The sequence below is a fragment of the Osmia lignaria genome, chromosome 10, assembly GCF_051020975.1.
Source record: "Osmia lignaria lignaria isolate PbOS001 chromosome 10, iyOsmLign1, whole genome shotgun sequence".
Classification (NCBI taxonomy): domain Eukaryota; kingdom Metazoa; phylum Arthropoda; class Insecta; order Hymenoptera; family Megachilidae; genus Osmia; species Osmia lignaria.
In genome coordinates this window covers 2,959,412-2,980,741 of record NC_135041.1, presented here as the reverse complement: position 1 = coordinate 2,980,741, position 21,330 = coordinate 2,959,412, and the positions used below count along the sequence as shown (strand labels likewise).

Below are 21,330 nucleotides of genomic sequence, written 5' to 3'. Positions count from 1 at the left end.
CGTAGTAGCTGCTCGGAAAATTCATGATGCATTTGATAAAAATACGGTTAATGAACAAACAATTCGTCGATGGTATGGGAAATTCAAGGGTGAAGATGAAAGCCTCTCAAATCAAGAGCGTGGAAAGCCAGAAAAGACCTTAGAAGACGAAGATTTGAAAAAACTGGTTGAAACAAATCCATGCCAAACAGTGCAGGAACTTGCAAGAGAATTGGGTATAAGTATTGCCACAGTTTAGTTTGAAAAAAGATATACTCGTTTAAAGTTCATTTAAAAAATCGGGCATTTCATATGTAACAACCTAATACTTACTACGAAGAGATGAGAAGTTGAAGAGCGGGGCGGGACAGGGGCAAAGGGAGCACTTCGCACGCTCCGCCCTGTCCCTACGTTTGATTCTCGCGTTCAAAGTTCGCCGCAACGCTGACTTCGTACTATCTCGCTTTGTAGCGAAGTCTCATTTTTCTTCTTTGTCAGGCGACGCGATTAGTGTATGATCGCATCGGCCAATAGCGCGCGACGATCTAGAATGCGTGTGCGTGAGATGTGACTTATCAACGACGACCAATCGTACCCGCATTCCTTAACCTTGTCAACTTCTCATCTCCCTATAGTACATGATTTCTGATGAACAGAGTTCTAAAACAAAATTTAAACAATGTAACATTAAACAAATTTAAGTTGCATAATAAATAAAGGAACATTTTGTTGAAATAACAATCCATTTTTTGCTCCAAAATGTTGGCAATTTATTTTTTTTTAGTTGAACGAAACAATCTAATGCTGGATAATAGAAAATTTACAATTAGAGTTATTTAGATTCAAGCATTAGAAGTAATTTACATCGTCCAGTCATACTATTACATGGCAAGCTAATATAGAGTGGGGTTTGATACACCAATCAGAACCGTATTTCTTTACCTTGCAAGTAGTAAGTATAATGGGGAACCTTCTTCTGTTGTTTAATGGAGTAAGAAAATAGGGATGAGAGTCAAAAGTAGTTTTTGGGTGTAGGGTTATGTGGAGTTTCCAAGCAAGTGGTGGACAGAAATACAGGATGAAGTAAAATGGATTGGTTTGTTATGCTGGGCGGACAAGCAGGAGTTTTCACTTAACACTATACGCCATGATATTCTTTCCATTTTATCTGAAGTATCCAAACAAGACAAAAGAGAATTTAATCACTTTTGTAATCATTTTTGTTATGATTGTAATCAATAAAAGTTCGATATTAACAACATTAAATGTATACTTAACTTTACCGTAATCACCAGTTTGACAGTTACTTGAGAAAATCTTCTATTCTTTATTCTTTTTAATTAATATAATACTTGAGTAATAATAAATCAATAGAAGTAGCTTCCAGTTACAGATTTTTAATATTATACATCTATTCCACGTTCTAGTATAAGCTTGATTCGACTTCTTTTTGGGGATAATGTAGAGCTTTCTGTAGTGTAAAATGAGAAACCAAAATCCTCTATTTCAATGGACCAGGTTGTTCTAGTGACAAAGAGGTTGTGAATTTTTCCAATGACAATGACCATTCTATAGCTAGATAGAGGGCAGAAGCTGCACAGAAGACAGCAAATAAGAAAACGGGCTGACAGATTCATTTGTATTCAGTAAGGTGAAAATCTCACGATTATGAGCGCGCTGTTCACCGTGACGGGAAGACGTGACCTCCGTTCATCAAAGATTTATCTAGAATATTCCGTCGTCGATTTACCTTTGAAAATGTTAGATGGTAAAAACTATCATAATTCTACATATTTCTTACTGCCTTTCATGTTTCTGTTAAATATAATCAATATTAGAAAATATTTTGCAAATCTCTTTACTGCAACTTAATAGATTTCTAATGAGCTAATATTTCATTATATTCTATTTCAAATTAAGATTTATTAAGATTATTATTAGTGATACCATGGGAGAAGCGCGCAAAGTAGTATTTTCCACTCAATTATTTTCTTGAGTAGGTTGGTTTCTTTGATATACATTAGCAGATCGTGCTTTTTTGCCTTCCTAGTTATCCTTCAAAATAGGCTTCAAGCTTCAATAGAAATGACGGTTTAATTTGGAATTCATCTTGGGTGTCCTATGGGCGGAAACTGAAGAACTCCAAATCATCCTTGTCTTTTGTCTTCAAGAAAAAAAACAGCATGATAGCTAAGCAGCAATATTGGCAGAAAACGATTCAAAGAATACAACCAGATAAGATAGGTTAGTGCAGGCCTGCCCAAGTAGGGGAAAACCATTCCTGAAACACATGTTCCGGTTCCCCTTCCAACGTGGCTCCTTCAAGTAAGATGGGACGGTTCCGACTACCGTCTCACCTAGGAGACAGTACCGCCGTTAGGAAATATGCTTGGGGCTCCTTATTTTATAAATTTTTGTACAATATATAGTACATATTATATACATTTTGTAGAGTATGTATTTTATACACATTTCGTGTGTAATATCACAGAAAATAAATATTGTAGTTGAGGATGTTCGTGCAAACTGTGTAATTCTAATTTTCCGAATTAGTCTTCCGAATAGTCATTCATATCGACCGAAAATGGATCACTGAAATTGAATACCTTTAAATCTAATTTCAAATTGTTCATTTAAATCCTCGAGGACAGATACGAAAATAAGAAAGTTTACTGCGGGAAATTCATCTTTGATTTCTCCGCAGCTTGGAAAGTTTTTGAAGTTATTGTTTTGCAATTGATTTGTGCAATTGAATGACGTTTCCCTGTGAGTTTCACCTGCATGAGTAAGACTACGTGATTTCAGATGTTTTTTTGCTGAGCGAAGACCAAAACAACCCTAGCACAGCACCGTGAGTCATACGGTCACTCTTACTAATATTTTGACACCCTCAGAAGCAGAATAATTTTTTTTTAAATTAGACCAAACCACTTGAGCTTTTTAAAAAGTTTAAAAATATAATTGTATGTATATACAGGGTATTCGACAACAGGTGGGCAATATTTTAAGGGGTGATTCTAGGGATCAAAATAAGACGAAAATCAAGAGTAACGAAATAGCGTTTACCGCTTTGTTTTCCAGTTATTAACGTTTAAAAATTCGAGTTAATGTTTAAAAATTCTGCAATCTGCTCAGCACCGACGATCGAACGTCAGGTCAGCAGGGGTCGGTACAGTCATAACCAAGAATCGTTGAATAGTAGAAACTGACCTCGTACTATTCTTCTATTTTTTTTTTTATCTTCACATTGAATTTACTTTAAATAACAATCACCAAAACAATGTTACATTAAATGTTCAATATGTCCATCGTTTTGTTCAATACATACGCGAATGCGTTTCCCGAAATTGAGTCTCATGCGATGAAAATCGTCTGAAACGTTTTGAATATTCGTTGTTTCAATTCCTCGCCGTTCGTTACCGTTGTTGAGTACACTAAACTTTTCAGGTGTCCCATAGAAAAAAGTCCAAAGGATTGGAGTCAGGTGACCGGTAAAATATTTGGGTAGGTAGTAATTATAAAAGAGTCTAAGTGAGTGAGAGATAAGCTGGTATCGGGAATTTCCACAAGTATACTAAAAAATATTAAAATAATTTGTGTTTTTTTTTATCTCGAAAACGTACTCGGTACTTTATCTTGGTACTGCAGCATACGGCTTTTTCTTCCTATTTTTTATCTTCACATAAGAAAATCCCTTAACACAGTTAAGCGACTATTTTTCCGATTTATTATCCATTCTAACCATTATGTTTTATATTGTTAAACGTTTGATAGCTCTGAAGGAAGCTGATTCTTCAAGTTCGAAAATAGTACCTAGCAGTATTCACAAACTTCATAATTAAAATCCACTTTCTTACGTTTTCGAGATAAAAAAAAAACCAAATTATTTTAAGAAATGACCGTACCCACCATAAAAATGAAAATTTCGAACACGAGACGTCAGACGGATTAAGTAAATTAGGACAATCCCAGAATACCTATTATTTTATGATAGTCGGCACTCAACTCGACTCCACGTACCTGCAATAATATCAGGGTCATTTATTGTTTCGTTCCAGCGCACCAAAATTTGTCCTTTACCTGAAGTAACTCTCTCACTCACTTAGACTCTTTTATAATTACGACCTACCCAAATATTTTAGCCAATGAAATGCTTTTCGTATTTTTACCCCTCTACGCAGAAATTTAACGTATACCCTAACACTATGCGAAAGCAGCAGATTCGAATTGACAGTCCTTACATACGTTGCAAGGAAGTGTCTGTGAAGTGTCTGTGAAGTGTCTGTGAAGTGTCTCTGAAGTGTCTGATTATTGTAATCCATAATGGAATACACTAATGAAGAATGTGCAGACATTCATATGTGCTACGGTCGAGCGGATGGTAAGGCTTGCGAAGCTCGAAGGATTTATCAACGATTATTCCCACAACGGAAGATATCAAATTCGAAAACATTTACTAGGATTCATCAACGATTAAGAACTGCAGGTTCGTTCCACCGAACGAAATCTGGCGGACATGATCAACGGGATCCGGACCTAGAGGAGAAAATTATGCAGCACGTAGAAGAGGATCCATCCACCAGCACGAGGGACATTGCTGCAGTAGAAGGTGTCAGCCACAATAAAGTGTGGAGAATTTTAAAGGAGCAACAGATGCATCCGTACCATTTTCAACGGGTCCAAGCATTAGAAGCAGGAGACTTAGAAAGAAGATTGACATTTGCAACATTGATGTTGCAAAAAATTACTGCTGACCGACACTTCTGTACCAAAATATTGTTCAGCGATGAGGCAACGTTCACCAAACACGGTGTGCAAAATTGTCACAACGATCATATGTGGGCCACCGAAAATCCACACGCCATTGTAGTCGCAAATTCACAGCGACAATTTTCAGTTAATGTTTGGGCCGGAATTGTCGGTGACCACATTATTGGTCCAGTTGTGGTGCCTTATCGGTTGACAGGATAGAATTATTTGGAATTCCTGGAGGACAAATTGCAATCATGTTTAGAAGAAGTGCCATTAAACATTGTACGGGATATGTGGTTTATGCAAGATGGTGCACCACCACATTGGGCGGGCGCTGTGAGAAATCACCTGAATGAACGTTTCCCAAACAGGTAGATTGGTCGAGGGGGGCCTGTCGCTTGGCCTGCACGTTCACCCGACTTCAATCCCTTAGATTTTTTTCTATGGGGACACCTGAAGAATTTAGAGTATTCAACAACGATAACGAACAGTGAGGAATTAAAACAACGGATATTGTTTACATCGGGAATAATTCAAAACGTTTTAGGCGATTTCCTTCGGATGAGAATTAATTTCGAAAAACGCATGCGCGTATGTGTTGAACAGAACAGTAGACATGTTGAACATTTGCTGTGATGTGTTTTAGTGTTAATAGTGATTTTTAGTTATTGTGATTTTAATGCTAAGCTTTTATTTTTAAACTTGGTGATTGTGTGGTACATGGGGAGGGGTATTAGTGGGTGTATGTACATTGTTTTAGTGTTAGTAGTGATTATTAGTTAATGTGATTTTAATGTTAAATGTTTTATTTTTAAACATGGTGATTGTGTGGTGCAGGGGGAGGGGTATTAGTGGGTGTATGTACATTGTTTTAGTGTTAGTAGTGATTATTAGTTAATGTGATTTTAATGTTAAATGTTTTATTTTTTAATTTGGTGATTGTGTGGTGCAGGAGGAGGGGTTTTAGTGGGTATATCGAAAACGGAGAGTCCCACATTACCGGATTTTGTTTCGGTGTGCGTAATAGCATTTCCCCTCCTCCGAGATAGATAAAAAAAAAAAAAAAGTAGAATAGCACGAGGTAAGTTTCTACTATTCAACGATTCTTGGTTATGACTGTACCGACCCCTGCTGACCTGACGTTCGGTCGTCGGTGCTGAGCGGATTGCAGGTTTCTGGCGCTTTTTACTTGAATTTTTAAACGTTAATAACTGGAAAACAAAGCCGTAAACGCTATTTCGTTATTCTTAATTTTCGTCTTATTTTGATCCCTAGAATCACCCCTTAAAATATTGCCCACCTGTTGTCGAATACCCTGTATAATAAAATAATTTTTAACAATTATTAATTTTTTCTTCACAGCTATTAATAAAACCTATTGATCGTTAAATAGTATACTAAATATATTTCAACCTTTTCGGAGGCTTTTTTTGATTTAATGATTGTACGCGTCTCACTCCGTCGGTAACTGTCTCGGCGCTAGTTCGAATTATCGAAGCCCAATTACGCACCAGGTCGATAAGCGATACTCGCGCCGCGATTTCGATTCTGGATCGTTCCGGATAACTTTCGTTTCGTGCGAAAGCCACCAAAACGCAAGCATCTAAACCGAGCCGATTGAATTCAAAAAACCGTTACCATCCTAAAATTAAAAGATTCTCGTGTTCGTGTTCCGAGAAGCCAACACCGCTTTACCACTGGAAAGTAATTTCCATCTGTGTTTGTGTTAGAAACGATTAAATAATTGACGCGCTTGTTAAGTGACTTTATTTAAATACACGAATTTAGCAAGTACGTCTGTTCGCTTAATTCCGCCTCGACGTCCAAGTCCTTGCTTAGCCGTGAACCATCGACCGATTGTGCATCAAGTCGTGAAAGTGCACTCAACTCTTTCCAAGCCTTTACAAATTTGGTCCTTCGAGCCGGATCTGGAATCGAGGAAAAAACCGTTAGTCGTCAAGCGCCATGAGTACCCTTGAAGAATTGTTTCAAAAGCAAACACAAACCATGCGCTCAATAGAACGAGCTCTCGCCAACTTTAAAAAATTGGGGCTGTCTAAAATGACCGCAGCGACCACGCAAAATCGCATGGCGATGTTGAAGCAGACGTATCTCCAAAGTCAAGAATTGAACGCCAAGATCGCCGCTGGGATTGACCCGAAGACCAAATCCAACATGCCGTATTTCGTGGACAATCAATTCGAGAAGTCCGAGGAGCGGTATCAAGAGACTCTGGATTACATGGCGGAGGTGTTACGCGGCATAGGATGCCGCTCGCGGATCCATAATAACAGTCTTGTAGTTTAACAATCTTACGAGTTTAATTATCGAGAGCAATAAACTCACCGTAAGACATCGTCCGTTTTGCCTTCTATGTACCTGGTAAAAATGGTAATAACGGTAAATTCATGAACCGATGAATTTACTCCATCAATTTAGAAGCACGGTCAGTCATGTTCAATAGCACATTGTCTAATTGCTAGAAACCTTTCTAAGCTGGTCGGAGTAGTATTTTGTCACGTACCGAATCAATCACCATGAAACTCCAAAAGGTCCAACAGTATACAGACCTTCTACAGTACAAGGCCAGTAAAGTCAGAACATTTATTTGGCATACGCATTGTCTACAAACGCTCACGACGAGCAGTTTACAATCCTTTACGAGGTCTTGCCATTCGCTTCACTTAAATTATAACTCCTCTTCCGGGTCTTAAGCGAACCCCCTGCTGTGCATGTGTCTTGTGAGATCTACCAACCCCGACAGGGTTCGAACCGCCTTCTGCGCTCTGTCCCAGGCACCACTTTATCGTTTGCACCTGGGTCACTGCCGGTTCGGGTTGTAAAACTCCCGAACCATCTAAGCCGCATACTCAGGTACCACCGGTCACCAAGACCATCTGGGCCCACAGTCGCCCTTGCCTGGGAGTTATCGCCGGTTCTGTGCAAACACGCACCTTAAGACTCCCACGTGCACCGCAGCCGATGGGTTTTCGGCTAGCTTACATGGGAAATGTCCATCGACTACCTCCCTGCGGCTCCTTGCTGACCGTTCGTAGGACCCAGGAGAGGGAGAATACAAAACTTGGAACGAGACACCGAGACTCGAGTCACTTACTGTCGATCCTCAGATCTGACCACTTCGTCAGCTTTCTTAAAGTCAATTCACACAGTCTTAACGATATACTCCGACGTAGCTTCATAGTTCAGTTTTAACGTACCTCTGAGGTATTAGTTCTCCAAACACACACAAACATTTGTACAACACCTTCGAATTAAACATATCTGCTTTTAACGACTTATCAGAAGTCTCAGTGTAAATTTATTCTCCTTGCAAAGGTAAAAGTTTGTAAGGAAGTACGCACCTTCCGGTGGTGGAATCCGCGTGACACAACGGTATCCTCTATCCGCGATGGCGTACTGAACAGGAGGTTCTTGCCAAGGTGGCACCTCCACCAGAGTCATCAGCCAGCAACACGGGAATTTCAAATCCGATGACGTCAAAGCCAACGGCCCACCTTCCGAAGCTACAGTTGCCGACCTTCGATGGAGCGTTCGACCAGTGGGAGACCTTCCGTGACCGTTTCACCTCCATGGTAATAAACAATCTTTCTTTGTCGAACGTGGAACGTCTCCATTTTTTGTACGCCTCGTTGACAGGCGAAGCGAGCCGAGCCGTTAAACATCTCCCGGTTACCGAAAACAATTTTGAAGTCGCGTGGAAGACGATAACATCGCGGTACGAAAATAAACACCGGTTAATTTCAACCCATTTAAACACACTGTTTTCGTTACTGTAACATCCCGCAGGAAGAAGAATAAATAAAAAGCCATCATTATTAATTATTAAAATATATATATTTATTTTTTTTTAGTTTTTATACAATCAAAGTTATAACACTTCGTTTTTTTATTATTATTGTATTAACACGATTCAGATTGACAATTATATTCATATTTAACAAATAGGAAAAGAATGTTGTATTTAATTATATTTATACTTAACAAAATTTATACTCAAAAATATACATCGATAATTACCGGGTCGATAATTCTACCGCGTCGACAAAAGATCGACGTAGGACACATAGATAGAGATAGGAATAACACGTAGAAAGAGATAGGAATAGAGCGCAGAATAAAGAAAGATAGCACTACGCATAGACAGAGACAGCGATACGCGCGGAGTCACGTATACTCCGGTCAAAGTCCAAACACTTCCGGTATCGAAAACGCGTGTAGAAAAAACTGCTACGTAAGCAAATCTCGGGTATAAATACGAGCGTGCCGCGAGGAGCTATTTCACTTCGATTCTGATCGTAGTCCGACACGGATCTATGATACGATTACTACATAGGTTTCCAGTAGCTTAGATTCTTTTGTCGGTAAGGCGGCAAAGGTTCCGTGTCGGACCCGAAGCGCTCGACTACAGGTTCGCAGCGGTTCTCATACGTGTCAGGTTCGCAACCAAGCCTAACGAGCGAGCGAAAGCAGAAGCTCCTTGGATGCGGCCTATCAGTGACGGCTAAGTTGCTCAGAAATCGTACTGCGGCCGAACGGGTTAGCTCCTACAGTGTCGGAACGGATCCACGCCAATTTCCCGACAATCGAACAATTTATTTGAATAATTTTATTTTTTTGTTATAAACTCAAGTTATAGATTTAGAATTTTTATAATCGTATCTAGAGACGCGTTCACTAATCAATTAAATCTTTTCTTTGTATTTTATTTTAGGTCAAACGCGATTGTTATTTTTCTTTGTATTTTTTTTATATACAGGGCGCACTCATTATAACTAATATAATTAATTTTCCTTTTGTATTTCAAGAACAGGGCGCAACATTTGTACATTGATTACATTAATTCTTTATATTATTTTCATTACTTACATTTTCATATAACTCAAATAATTACTTACCTTTTCTTTTTATACACATATTATAAACAAACACACAACACAACTTTCTTGAATAAACTCATTACGATTTTTGAGAAAGGAATTAACGTTGGATTTTACTCCTTTACCGCGTGCCACCCGAACCTATGATCCCTTCATTATATAATTATTTACGAGACGCCTTCTTATAGGGAACCGCTCTCCCTACGCAGTCGGTGCAGTAGCGTACTCGCGATAATAATTCCGGGACGTTACATTACCGTCTGTTTCGTCGGAAACACCGCTTGACCTCCGATTGTTACGCGACAAAATGAATATGTCCCTTCAAATGCTCCGAAATTTAAATAGACCGGTTGACGCTTGGAGCGATTTGCTTGTTTTTATGGGAGTTCAAAAATTAGATCGAGCTTCGCGCAAAGCCTGGGAATTTCAACTTAGCGATGTTATCGAATTCCCCACCTATACCGAATTCGATACTTTCTGCGAGAAAAGAATCCGCGTCCTAGAAGCGTTACCGGTGACCAGGCGCGAAAAAACAACCGAAACCGAAAAAATCAAACCGAGCAAATCTAAGCCGATTGCCGCCCACTCAACAACCTCCGTGAAAATAACATGTCCGGTCTGTCAACAAAACCATTTAATTTACCAATGTACCGCATTTCTTTCAAAATCGACATTTGAACGTTTCAATTTTATCAAACATCAGAAACGATGCGTTAACTGCTTTTCAACAAAACATTCGGTTACGCAATGTCCGAGTCCGCGTTCGTGTAAGGAGTGCAATCAACGGCATAATACTCTGTTACACTTTTCAACAAAACCGGATGGCGCGCCCTCAACCAAAAAGGATGCCGCGTCGTCTGCCTCAGGAGAAGGAGCAACCACCCCTGATCATGAAGTCGAGATAAGTGCGAACGTTGCGTCCGATACACCAATTAATTCCAGTATTCTGCTTTCAACAGCTCGCGTGCGAATCCACTCGCACACAGGCCGAAGCGTCCTAGCTCGCGCGTTGCTGGACCAAGGCTCCGCGGCGACTCTAATCACCGAGCCGTTAGCGCAGCTGCTCCGTCTCCACCGAACGAGGCAACACACTCGAATTACCGGAATCGGAGGAATTCAGTCGCAATCCAACCACGTTGCTGAAATAACAGTTACGCCAGCCAAATTGAATGAACCTGCATACTACACAACCGCAATCATCATGCATTCTTTAACCAGGTACGTGCCTTCACAAAAGGGCGCAATCACTAATTGGTCTCACCTTACAGAATTGAATTTGGAGGATGAGGACCCCATGAGCGCGGATCCTATCGACGTTATCATCGGAGCCGATTTGTATGGACAACTCCTACTGCCGGGAGTGAGAAAGGGTTCCGCGTACACTCCCACTGCTCAGAATACTAGGGTGGATCCTCTCCGGTCCGGTACAATCATCCATTCCCGTCTCCGTCGGTATCCACCATATCTCCGTCCTGGAGGACCTCGACCAAGATCTGCGGAGATTCTGGGAAATCGAGGCCCTCTCCTCTCCCGTTCTCATGACGCCTGAAGAGAAAAATTGCGAATTACATTTCAAAACGACGCACCACCGCGCTTCAAACGGACGCTATATAGTTCGATTGCCTTTCAAAACCGATCCTCCAGCTAAATTAGGAGAATCGCGGTCCGGAGCACTACAAAGTTTCTGCGCGCTTGAAAGGCGGTTATCTCGCGACACAGCCACACTTCGAATGTATCGCGAATTCCTTTCAGAATACGCCTCTTTCGGTCACATGAAGAAAGCCGATCTTCTTCCTCCAACCACGAGAGATTGTTATTATATACCGCATCATGCTGTCTTCCGCGAGAGCAGTGAAACTACTCGCCTTCGCGTGGTCTTTAATGCTTCGCGCCGAACGTCGAATGGAAAGTCCTTAAACGACCTTCTTCTAACCGGACCAAAACTCCAGCAGGATCTTGTCGCGATCTTGATTAGATGGCGTCAATTTCAATTCGTGTACACCGCGGATGTTGAGAAAATGTATCGCCAGATTCTTATTGACCCGCGAGATCTCGACTACCAAAGAATATTGTGGCGGGACTCGCCCCTCCTACCAGTAGAAGAGTATCAACTCCTCACGGTCACATATGGGACCGCTCCAGCTCCGTATTTGGCTCTTCGCGTCTTGCAACAATTAGCCGAGGATGAGGGCTCGCCCTATCCCGAGGCGGTTTCCGCTCTTCGCGAACAAGCCTATATCGATGACTTCCTCTTCGGAGGCGATAGCCTCGAGTCCGCTCGCCAATTGCGAAACCAAACCGTTGAACTATTAGGAAAAGGCGGCTTCTCGTTAAGAAAATGGGCTAGCAATAGCTCTGCGCTCCTGTCCGACATCAACCCTCAAAACCACGGACTCGCGATGAGTAAATCATTAAAAGCCGACGAAATCATATCCGTGCTCGGCATTACATGGAATCCAGCATTAGACCAGTTTCACTTTAAATTAGCAGTACCCACCGAATTGCCTAAGACAAAACGAACAATTCTCTCTACCATAGCAAAGCTCTTCGATCCCTTAGGTTGGATCGCGCCAGTCATCATTGTAGCAAAAATATACCTTCAGACTTTGTGGTCCAGTCAATGTGATTGGGACGACGTTCTTCCAAGTTCCCTTCTCTCGAAGTGGCATAATTTTTACGATCAACTGCCTGATTTGGAACATATTTCCATTCCATGAAAAATTTCTCCGCAAATCATTAAAACTCAAAGCCTGCATGGGTTTTCTGATGCGTCAACGAAAGCGTACGCGGCTGCTGTTTACTCGCGAAGTGTTTTGTGTGACGGCACGGTTAGCATATCACTCATCCTTGCCAAAACTCGCGTAGCTCCACTCAAAACGATCAGCGTGCCCCGATTAGAATTATGCGCCGCGCTGCTTCTGGCTCGCCTCTTAAAGTTCGTTCGAAACGCGTTAAATCAGGAAATGATCGAATCCCACTGTTGGACCGACTCCAGTGTCACATTAGAGTGGGTCAATCAACCACCGACTCGATGGAAAACCTTTGTCGCAAACCGCGTAGCACTTATTCACGAACTTAGTCCTAACGCACAGTGGCATCACGTATCAACCCACGAAAATCCTGCCGACTGCGCGTTTCGCGGGATGTCTATTAAACAATTAAAGGATTACCAATTATGGTGGTCCGGTCCTCAGTGGCTGCACCAGGAATCCTCTTGGCTTCATGCGTCTCCTAACCCGATTCCTGCGATCTCGCTTGAAGAAAGACAATCTTCTCTACCTAACTTCACTACCTCTTTCGAACAGTGGGATTTAGCAGCGTGCTATTCGTCATGGTCAAAACTCCTGAGGATCACCGCACATTTACTGCATTACATAGACATCCTTCGCGCACGAATCAAAAGAAAACAGGAAAGTAAACTCACCGAATCGAAAATAGTGGCTTCTGCTTCGCCAAACGTTCTGAAGCCCACCGCGATTCACAAAGCTCGCGTATTTTGGTTACGTAGGCTCCAAACCGACGCGTTCCCCGAGGAATTGAGAGCCCTAAGAGCATCCAAGCCGATCCCGAGGACAAGTCCTCTACTTTCTCTCGTGCCGTACCTGGATGCTGACGGTTTAATGCGTGCAAAAGGGCGCCTTGCTAAATCTCAACTCGCTGAAAATGCAAAAACCCCCATTATCCTTCAATCACACCCGCTCCTAACATTGTTAATTGAAAATGTGCATCGTAATCTATTACACGCGGGACCCAAGCTCACGCTCGCCTACCTACGAAATGATTTTTGGGATCGTACGAGCACGAGCTACCATTCGAGGCATTTTATATAAATGCGTCGCGTGCACACGCGAGAGAGCCGACGTTCCCTCCGAGCTCATGGGAACTTACCAGCACCAGGCGTACATCGCGGTATTTATCTGTTTAACCGTTAAAGCAACGCACCTCGAATTAGTAAGCGATTATAGTACGTCCGCTTTCTTAGCAGCGTATCACCGATTTGTGTCTCGCCGCGGGATTCCAAGAGCAATGTACTCTGATAACGGGACAACATTCCAGGGAGCGAATCGCGAATTGTTAACCGCCTTTCGTTCTGCACTCAAAACCGCCGATTTCGGTAATAGATTAGCAACAGACGGAGTCGAATGGCACTTCATGCCCCCGAACGCTCCCCACTTCGGCGGATTGTGGGAAGCCGCGGTTAAAAGCGTCAAATACCACCTAAAGCGTACTATTGGCGCACACACACTCAGGTTCGAGGAAATGACTACCGTTCTATGTCGAGTCGAAGCATGCCTCAATTCGCGACCGCTTGGAACCGTCTCCGATAATATTGACGATTATCACGCGTTAACACCCGGTCATTTTTTAATCAACGCACCACTTGTAACTCCGCCCGAACCGAGTATATTAGATGTAAAAGACAATCGGCTATCTCGCTGGCAACTCTTACAAAAGCTCACCGAAACCTTTTGGAAAGCGTGGAGCCACGATTATTTGCACACTCTGCATCAACGACCAAAATGGCAAATTAAACAAAACCTCACCAAAGTAGGTCAACTCGTGCTACTTCGTAATCCGACTCTGCCGCCAAGTCGATGGGAGATGGGACGCATCACCGCCTGCCATCCAGGGAACGACGGTCTTGTCCGCGTCGTCACCATCAAAACTGCGCAGTGCGAATACACTCGTCCAACAACGAAGATCTGCTTTCTTCCCGTCACGATCAACGCTGAAACTGAGAAATCTACGACGTCACAGAGTAATGCGTAGTTCGGCCTCCACACATTCCGTCGATCCATTGCGTCATGCGATTTTCTTAAAACCACCGATTCGTTTAGTCATATCTGAATTGTACTTACCACCGGCTTCGTCCAGCGAAATGTAATCACACCAGCGAAATGTGACCACACAAGCGAAATGCAATCACACGAAATTCCGTGGTTACAGTATACACGCGTAACCTCCATGTTGCCGTAGTGGCGTCTCTTGTTGAATGAATTCATTCAACGGGGGGCGGCGGCGTGTACGCATCTCACTCCGTCGGTAACTGTCTCGGTGCTAGTTCGAATTATCGAAGCCCAATTACGCACCAGGTCGATAAGCGATACTCGCGCCGCGATTTCGATTCTGGATCGTTCCGGATAACTTTCGTTTCGTGCGAAAGCCATCAAAACGTAAGCATCTAAACCGAGCCGATTGAATTCAAAAAACCGTTACCATCCTAAAATTAAAAGATTCTCGTGTTCGTGTTCCGAGAAACCAACACCGCTTTACCACTGGAAAGTAATTTCCATCTGTGTTTGTGTTAGAAACGATTAAATAATTGACGCGCTTGTTAAGTGACTTTATTTAAATACACGAATTTAGCAAGTACGTTTGTTCGCTTAATTCCGCCTCGACGTCCAAGTCCTTGCTTAGCCGTGAACCATCGACCGATTGTGCATCAAGTCGTGAAAGTGCACTCAACTCTTTCCAAGCCTTTACAACGATCAAATAGGTTTTATTAATAGCTGTGGAGTTTTAAAGTTTTTAAAAAAGCTCAAGTCGTTTGGTGTAATTTAAAAAAAATTATTCTACTTCTAAGGGTGTCAGAATATTAGTAAGAGTGACCATATGACTCACGGTGTTGTGCTAGGGTTGTTTTGGTCTCCGCTCAGTAAAACAATGTCTGAAATCACGTAATCCAACTCATGCAGGTGAAACTCACGGGGAAATGTCATTTTCCCTCCCGCCGTAATGAGCCCTATAAGTACAGATCCAAATCTAGAAACCTGCAATTTTCGTACGTACAGTCGTAGGCGGCACAATAAAAAATTTAGTAATCGCTCGTTTCGAAGCAAGTATACTTTTCTTTGGAGTCTAGCATAGTTCACGTGATGAAGATTTGGATACCATCATCATCAACCCATCGAAACTTTCAAAAGTAAGCAGTGTTTAATTATTTTTACGTTGCATTCTCCTATCTAATAATAACGTAATTATGCAATTTCAAAACTATACATTTACGTTGTCTTTAAAATTAATTTCATGTATCATTTATTATTTTTAGATTTTGTAATTGGTTCATTAATCATGGACCAAGGAAAGAATCCTGATTTGAAAAATTGGGAAATAAATAGTTTTTTCACTGAAAAGGATGGGAAATTAAAATGTTTGCTTTGCAAGTCAATATTGCAACTCCAAAAATAACATGGATACGGCAATACTGTGCGCCACTATGAGAAACATCACTCTGAACATTCGGAACGGTTCAAAGGAGAAACGCGAATTCACTTGTTCCAATTGTTGAAACGCAAATTGTTTAACGCTGAAAATCCAGGGGATAAACAAGCGTTCATCGAACTGATGTTTTCAACAAAACCGCCAGAGCCATCGAGGAACTCATTATCGTCGGATTTTCGCAGTGTTTGTGGTTCCATATCCTTGGAATTAAATGATTTCAGTCCACCGGAAAATTTTGCATCTACACCTGTCCTCGTGTTACCCTCGGAATTAATAGAGTCCAATTTATCAAAAAGCTTGTCAACGGTGTCACAAAAACTCGTCCACTATATTTTCCTCGACTGATTCAGAAGGTAGTATGAATTGTGCTAGTCGCGAAACAGTTGCTGCTTCGTATGCAGTTTGCTTAGAATTAGTTCGCGACAAATGTTACATCGTCGACGGGGAACGCATAAAAAAATGCTCCATTTTTATTGCAGAGTACTGCAATAAAAATAAAACAGCTGAGAAATTTAAAAACGTTTCGCTTTCAAGACATTCGGTAAACAGAAGAATAGAGGACATAGCTGAGTATCTGAAACAAAAATTAAAGCATTTGTTGCAAACATGTACACTTTTTTCAATTTGTTTAGACGAACAGATTGTTCGGCCGTCGACGTTTACTTTTGTCGTGACCGAAGGTATTTTATGACCTCAAGTGGTTCGGTGCGTAGGCCACCGTGAACTGCCTATGCCCCAAAATACGAGTCGAGGCAGGGCCTTTGTTAGTTTTCACTAGTGTAACGTCCTGGAATAATCACGAGTACGCTACTGCATCTGACGCGTAGGGAGAGCGGTTCCCTTGCAAGAAGGCGACTCGTATTTTTATATAGAAGGGATTATAGGTTCGGGTGGTACGCGGTAAAGGAGTAAAATCCAACGTTAATTCCTTTCTCAAAAATAGTAATGAGTTTATTCAGAAAAAAAGTAGTAATTATTTGAATTATATAAAAAGAAAGGTAATATAAAAGATAATGAACTAATATAATATAATGAATTCATGTAATCAATATACAAAGGTTTTCGCCCTGTTTATGAAATACAAAAGAAAATAATATATTAGTAGAGTACAATGAGTACGCCCTGGATTAAAAAAATACAAAGAAAATAACAATCGCGTTTGAGCTAGAATGGAACACAATAAAAGAAAATCAGATTATTAATTACAAAGTAATTCGTCCTAAATGAAAATACAAAGAATAATAAATTAATTAATAAACGCGGCTCTAGATACGATTATCAAAACTTTAAATCTATAATTTGAATTTATAAAATAATATAATTTAAATAAGAAGATCGATTGTCGAGAAATTGGCCAGGATCCGTCCTGACACTGTAGGGGCTAACTCGTTCGGCCGCAGTACGATTTCTAGGCAACTTAACTGTAACTGATAGGCCGCATCCAAGAAGCTTCTGCTAACGCTCGCTCGTTAAACTTGGTAGCGAACACTGCAGGACGGTGTTGTCGCTCTAGAGCCAGTGTACTTGATAGGCCGCATCCAAGGAGCTTCCGCTTTCGCTCGCTCGTTAAGCTTGGTTGCGAAGCAGACACGTGTGAGAACCGCTGCGAACCGGTAGTTGAGCGCTCCGGGTCTGTCGTGGAACCTTTGCCGCTTTGTCGCCAAAAGAATCTAGCTACGGAAACCTATGCGATAATCGTACCATAGATTCGTGTCTGACTACGATCAGAATCGAAGTGAACTCGCTCTGCGCGGCACGTTCGTATTTATACCTGGTGATTGCTGACGTAACAGTTTTTTCTACATGTACTTTCAATACCGGAAGTGTTTGGACTTTGACCTGAGTGTACGTGACTCCGCGCGTAAAGCTATCTCTTTCTATTCTGCGCTCTGTTCCTAACTCTTTCTACGCTCTGTTGCTATCTCTATCTATTACGCGCGCTCTATGTCGATCTCTTATCGACGCGGTAGTGTTATCGACGCGACAATTATCGATCTATATTTTGGAGTAAATTTTCGTTAAATATGAATAAATACAAGATTCTTTTTAGCTATTAAATACGAAGTTAATTATTATTATAGTTAATCACAAAAATAATACAAAAAAATAAATAAATGAATTGTTACAAAATTTGATTATATGAAAACGAAAAATGAATGTTTACATATATAATCATAAATTTCTTCTTATTAATTCCTTTTTTTTGTTATTCTTCTTCCTGTGGGATGTTACACTAGGGTCGTAAATTACCTAATGGTTTATCATCGCCACTCACGACGAGTAAAAAGAATAAGTGAGAACGAAAACTACTTTTCGTTCCCCACCCCTTTCGTGCGGGAGTGCTCGGGCGATTAACGCATCTTATTTAGTCTCAAAAGGAAACTGCTACAGTTCGGATCGCGATCGGCGACACGGTTCGTCCGTGAGTGCACGTTCGCAAATCATAATAATATTGCATGACGCAGTCATAACGATGACCCGTAGAGTTGGTTACAAGCATGTAACCACTCTGATTGTATACTCGTAGATGTTCGACCCGACCGTCGCGTCGATCGGAAGTCGAGTGCCGGATCCGCTCAGCTCTGAGCGCGCCAACGAGAGTCAATCCCAGGGAGTCGCGGACTCCTGGGCAGGACGAGGCGCACAGAATGCTTTTGAAAAAAAGCACTTTAATGTCGCCTGTGCCACAAAACAGCACAGGAGAGTCAACACATAAACAAGTACTGTACGCGTCTGCTAAGTTGAGACTCCTAAGAAATTGGGTCTGATTGGTCGGAGCTAGATGGGTCAGACTTAGACGCGCACACTTATACAGTTGACCGACACGCATTCTCGCTATTCGCTCTCTAGGTTACAACTACTAGTAGAAACTACTACGACTACTACTAGACGAGGGTTCGAGGTGAGGATTAGGCGGAGCGTTTCACACCTCCAGTCTCAACTTAGTAGACGCTGACAATACTCCGCAGGGCAGAATGCCCAGCTGAGCATTCACACTCACAAAACAGTCAGTTCGAAGCGTCGAAGACGCTTTTACAATAGTCCAAATACACGCGAGGCGTCCGAGTATGCCGCTGACACGTGGAAGCGCCGGTACACGATCCGAGGGCCACTGCACTTTCGAGGACAGAAATCTTGATGATCGCGAACGGATATCTTGTGCGCGTAACGCACGGAGATCTTGCCGCGGGCAGGGCACGTCGGAAAACAGTCTTTCTAGTCCACGAAAAGCACGGCAACGCGATCTACGTCGCGTTTTGAGGCGACCCAAGATGGCAGGCGGAAACGATTGCACAGTCGCGAAAACGACGGGAGCGTTCACACGCGACACGTTGGTGAGTCCAAGAGTTCTGCTGCTCTTTGTTTCCTCGCTGAGGATGGAACAGGGCTTCTCCACTTTACTTTGGCTCGCAGAACCGTTTTAACGCGTTTTCTTTTATCGCACAGTGGTCGAACGTCGCGCACGTGTTGTAACTTCGACGTTTCGCAAAGGACTCGTCACCCGAGAACGTTCCTTTCGATGACGACGAGAGAGAGAAAGCGTTGTACAGTAAAACCTGGATAAATTCAACCAAGATTGGGACCCAGTGGTTGCGTTTACCTAAGTACGGTATCGAAGCTCGGATGACACGCGACGACCAGCCAAGCGTGAACGTAGAAAGGGACAGACAGTGGTGGAAAGAGAGAGGTCCGAAATCAAAGGAAAGAGCCGAAACGTATCGGTGTGACTAATTGAATCAAAAAACTTTTTTATTTTTGACTTTTTTTGAGTGAAACTTTTACTAGCGCATTGGTGAGATTTTTGTGAGTAAAGTGGTACCAAACACGATATAGTTTCAATTATAATTACTTGCTAAAATTGATGTTATAAGTTGGCGAAAAGCAAGAGAGATCGAAATCCAAACCAGTCGCGGTGTCGGCTTTGGTTTCAAAGGTTTCATTTATCCTAGCGAGGAGTCGATTCTGGGCATTTAATGTTTCATTTATTCAAGCGAGGAGTCGATTCCGGGCATTTAATGTTTCATTTATTCAAGCAAGGAGTCGATTCCGGGCATTTAATGTCTCATTTATTCAAGCAAGGAGTCGATTCTGGGCATTTAATGTTTCATTTATCCAAGCGAGGTGTCGATTCTGAGTCCGTACACATGTTTTCTTTGCAGCCGACGTGCCGATTCTGTGTCCGTACACATCTTTTGTATTCAGCCGACATCATTTATATTCAGTCGTGGTCTCAATTCTATGTAGTTTATTCTATTACTATTGTTTATAAATATAATTCAACCTATATCGAGTTTGGTATCATTTTAATCAGAAAAATCTCACAAATGCATTAGTAACAGTTTCATTGAGAAAAAGTTAAAAATAAAAAAGTTTTATCGTTGAATTAGTATTAGTCACACGGATATTACGGTCGGATCATATTACACGGTTTCCTCGTCGAGCGGCTCGGTTTGCCTAGGGGGATTCCCCCAAGTGGAGGGGATAGCGATGTTTCATTTATCCAAGCATTCTTTCGTTGAATTTATCCAGGTTTTACTGTATCGCGCTTCCCGATTGGTCGGGAAGGATCGGATGATCTTAGACAATAGAAGAAGCTCGTTTTCGACGTAGCGCGTTTGTCATCCGCTTTCCTATAGGTGGTTGACTGGTGACACTCGCGCGACACGGCGCACAGTGGGGTATTTGCCTCTCAAACGCGGTAAAAACTACTTTAAAATTTGCTCAATCTTCACACTGTCATAACATTGCTAAATTTCATCCAAATTTGATGAAACAAATACCATTTTAAAGCTTACACTTTCTATTTTTTAATAAGTCTAACGTTATCACATTAGGATGTTTTTTTAACAAAGTTATAGCTATAAAAAATTATAAAGTTAATTATTCAGATTGAAAAAATTATTTTGTAATAGCCCAACCCTTTCTGAATAAAACAAAAAAAAAGTCTAGCTCAATCGGACAAACAGTTCTTGAGAAAAAAATTCGTAAGTGAAGCCCGTTTTCGTCGATTGGGCAAAAATTGCAAACTTCGAAGGTCTGTAATTACTAAACAAATTCGAAACCGGCAAAATGATGACTTAAACCCCTTCTAATTTCATATAGACTATAACATATTTCATTTAGAACAAAATCGCCGATGGAGATGTCAAAAAGTGATCGATTTGGCGTTGAGACCGATGACTCAACATCGGTGTCAATAATAGTAATAAAATAATTTTTAACAAAAAACAAATCCGACTTCGGAATGCACTAAAAAGTATCAAATAATTTCTATTTCATTTATACCAATATTCCATAGCTATTAATAATATCCACTTAATCGTTAAATAGGATATCAAATACATTTCAAAGTTTTCGGAGGCGGCGCAAAATTAAAAATACCCAAATATACGATGCTGCCAATAGCGATTTGACTGCGGTATGGCAAACCTGGTAATTAATAAGTCGTAAGAAAAAAATTCGAAATGTTGTAGATACG

General features: G+C 41.4%; 1 long non-coding RNA gene across 2 annotated transcripts; it reads right to left on the bottom strand.

Annotated features, from left to right (window-relative positions):
• Positions 1-5,971: 5,971 nt before the first annotated feature.
• On the bottom strand, positions 5,972-14,605 carry LOC143305743 (uncharacterized). 2 transcript variants are annotated; one of them, XR_013062909.1, is made up of 6 exons: positions 14,489-14,605; positions 14,174-14,364; positions 13,054-13,286; positions 12,800-12,973; positions 10,891-11,174; positions 5,972-6,659 (listed from the first exon to the last, which is right to left on the bottom strand). It is a non-coding gene; the product is annotated as an uncharacterized LOC143305743 (long non-coding RNA). The 2 variants fall into 2 exon arrangements; XR_013062910.1 differs by lacking the exon at positions 5,972-6,659 and adding an exon at positions 6,690-10,768.
• Between the last annotated feature and the right edge of the window lie 6,725 nt (positions 14,606-21,330).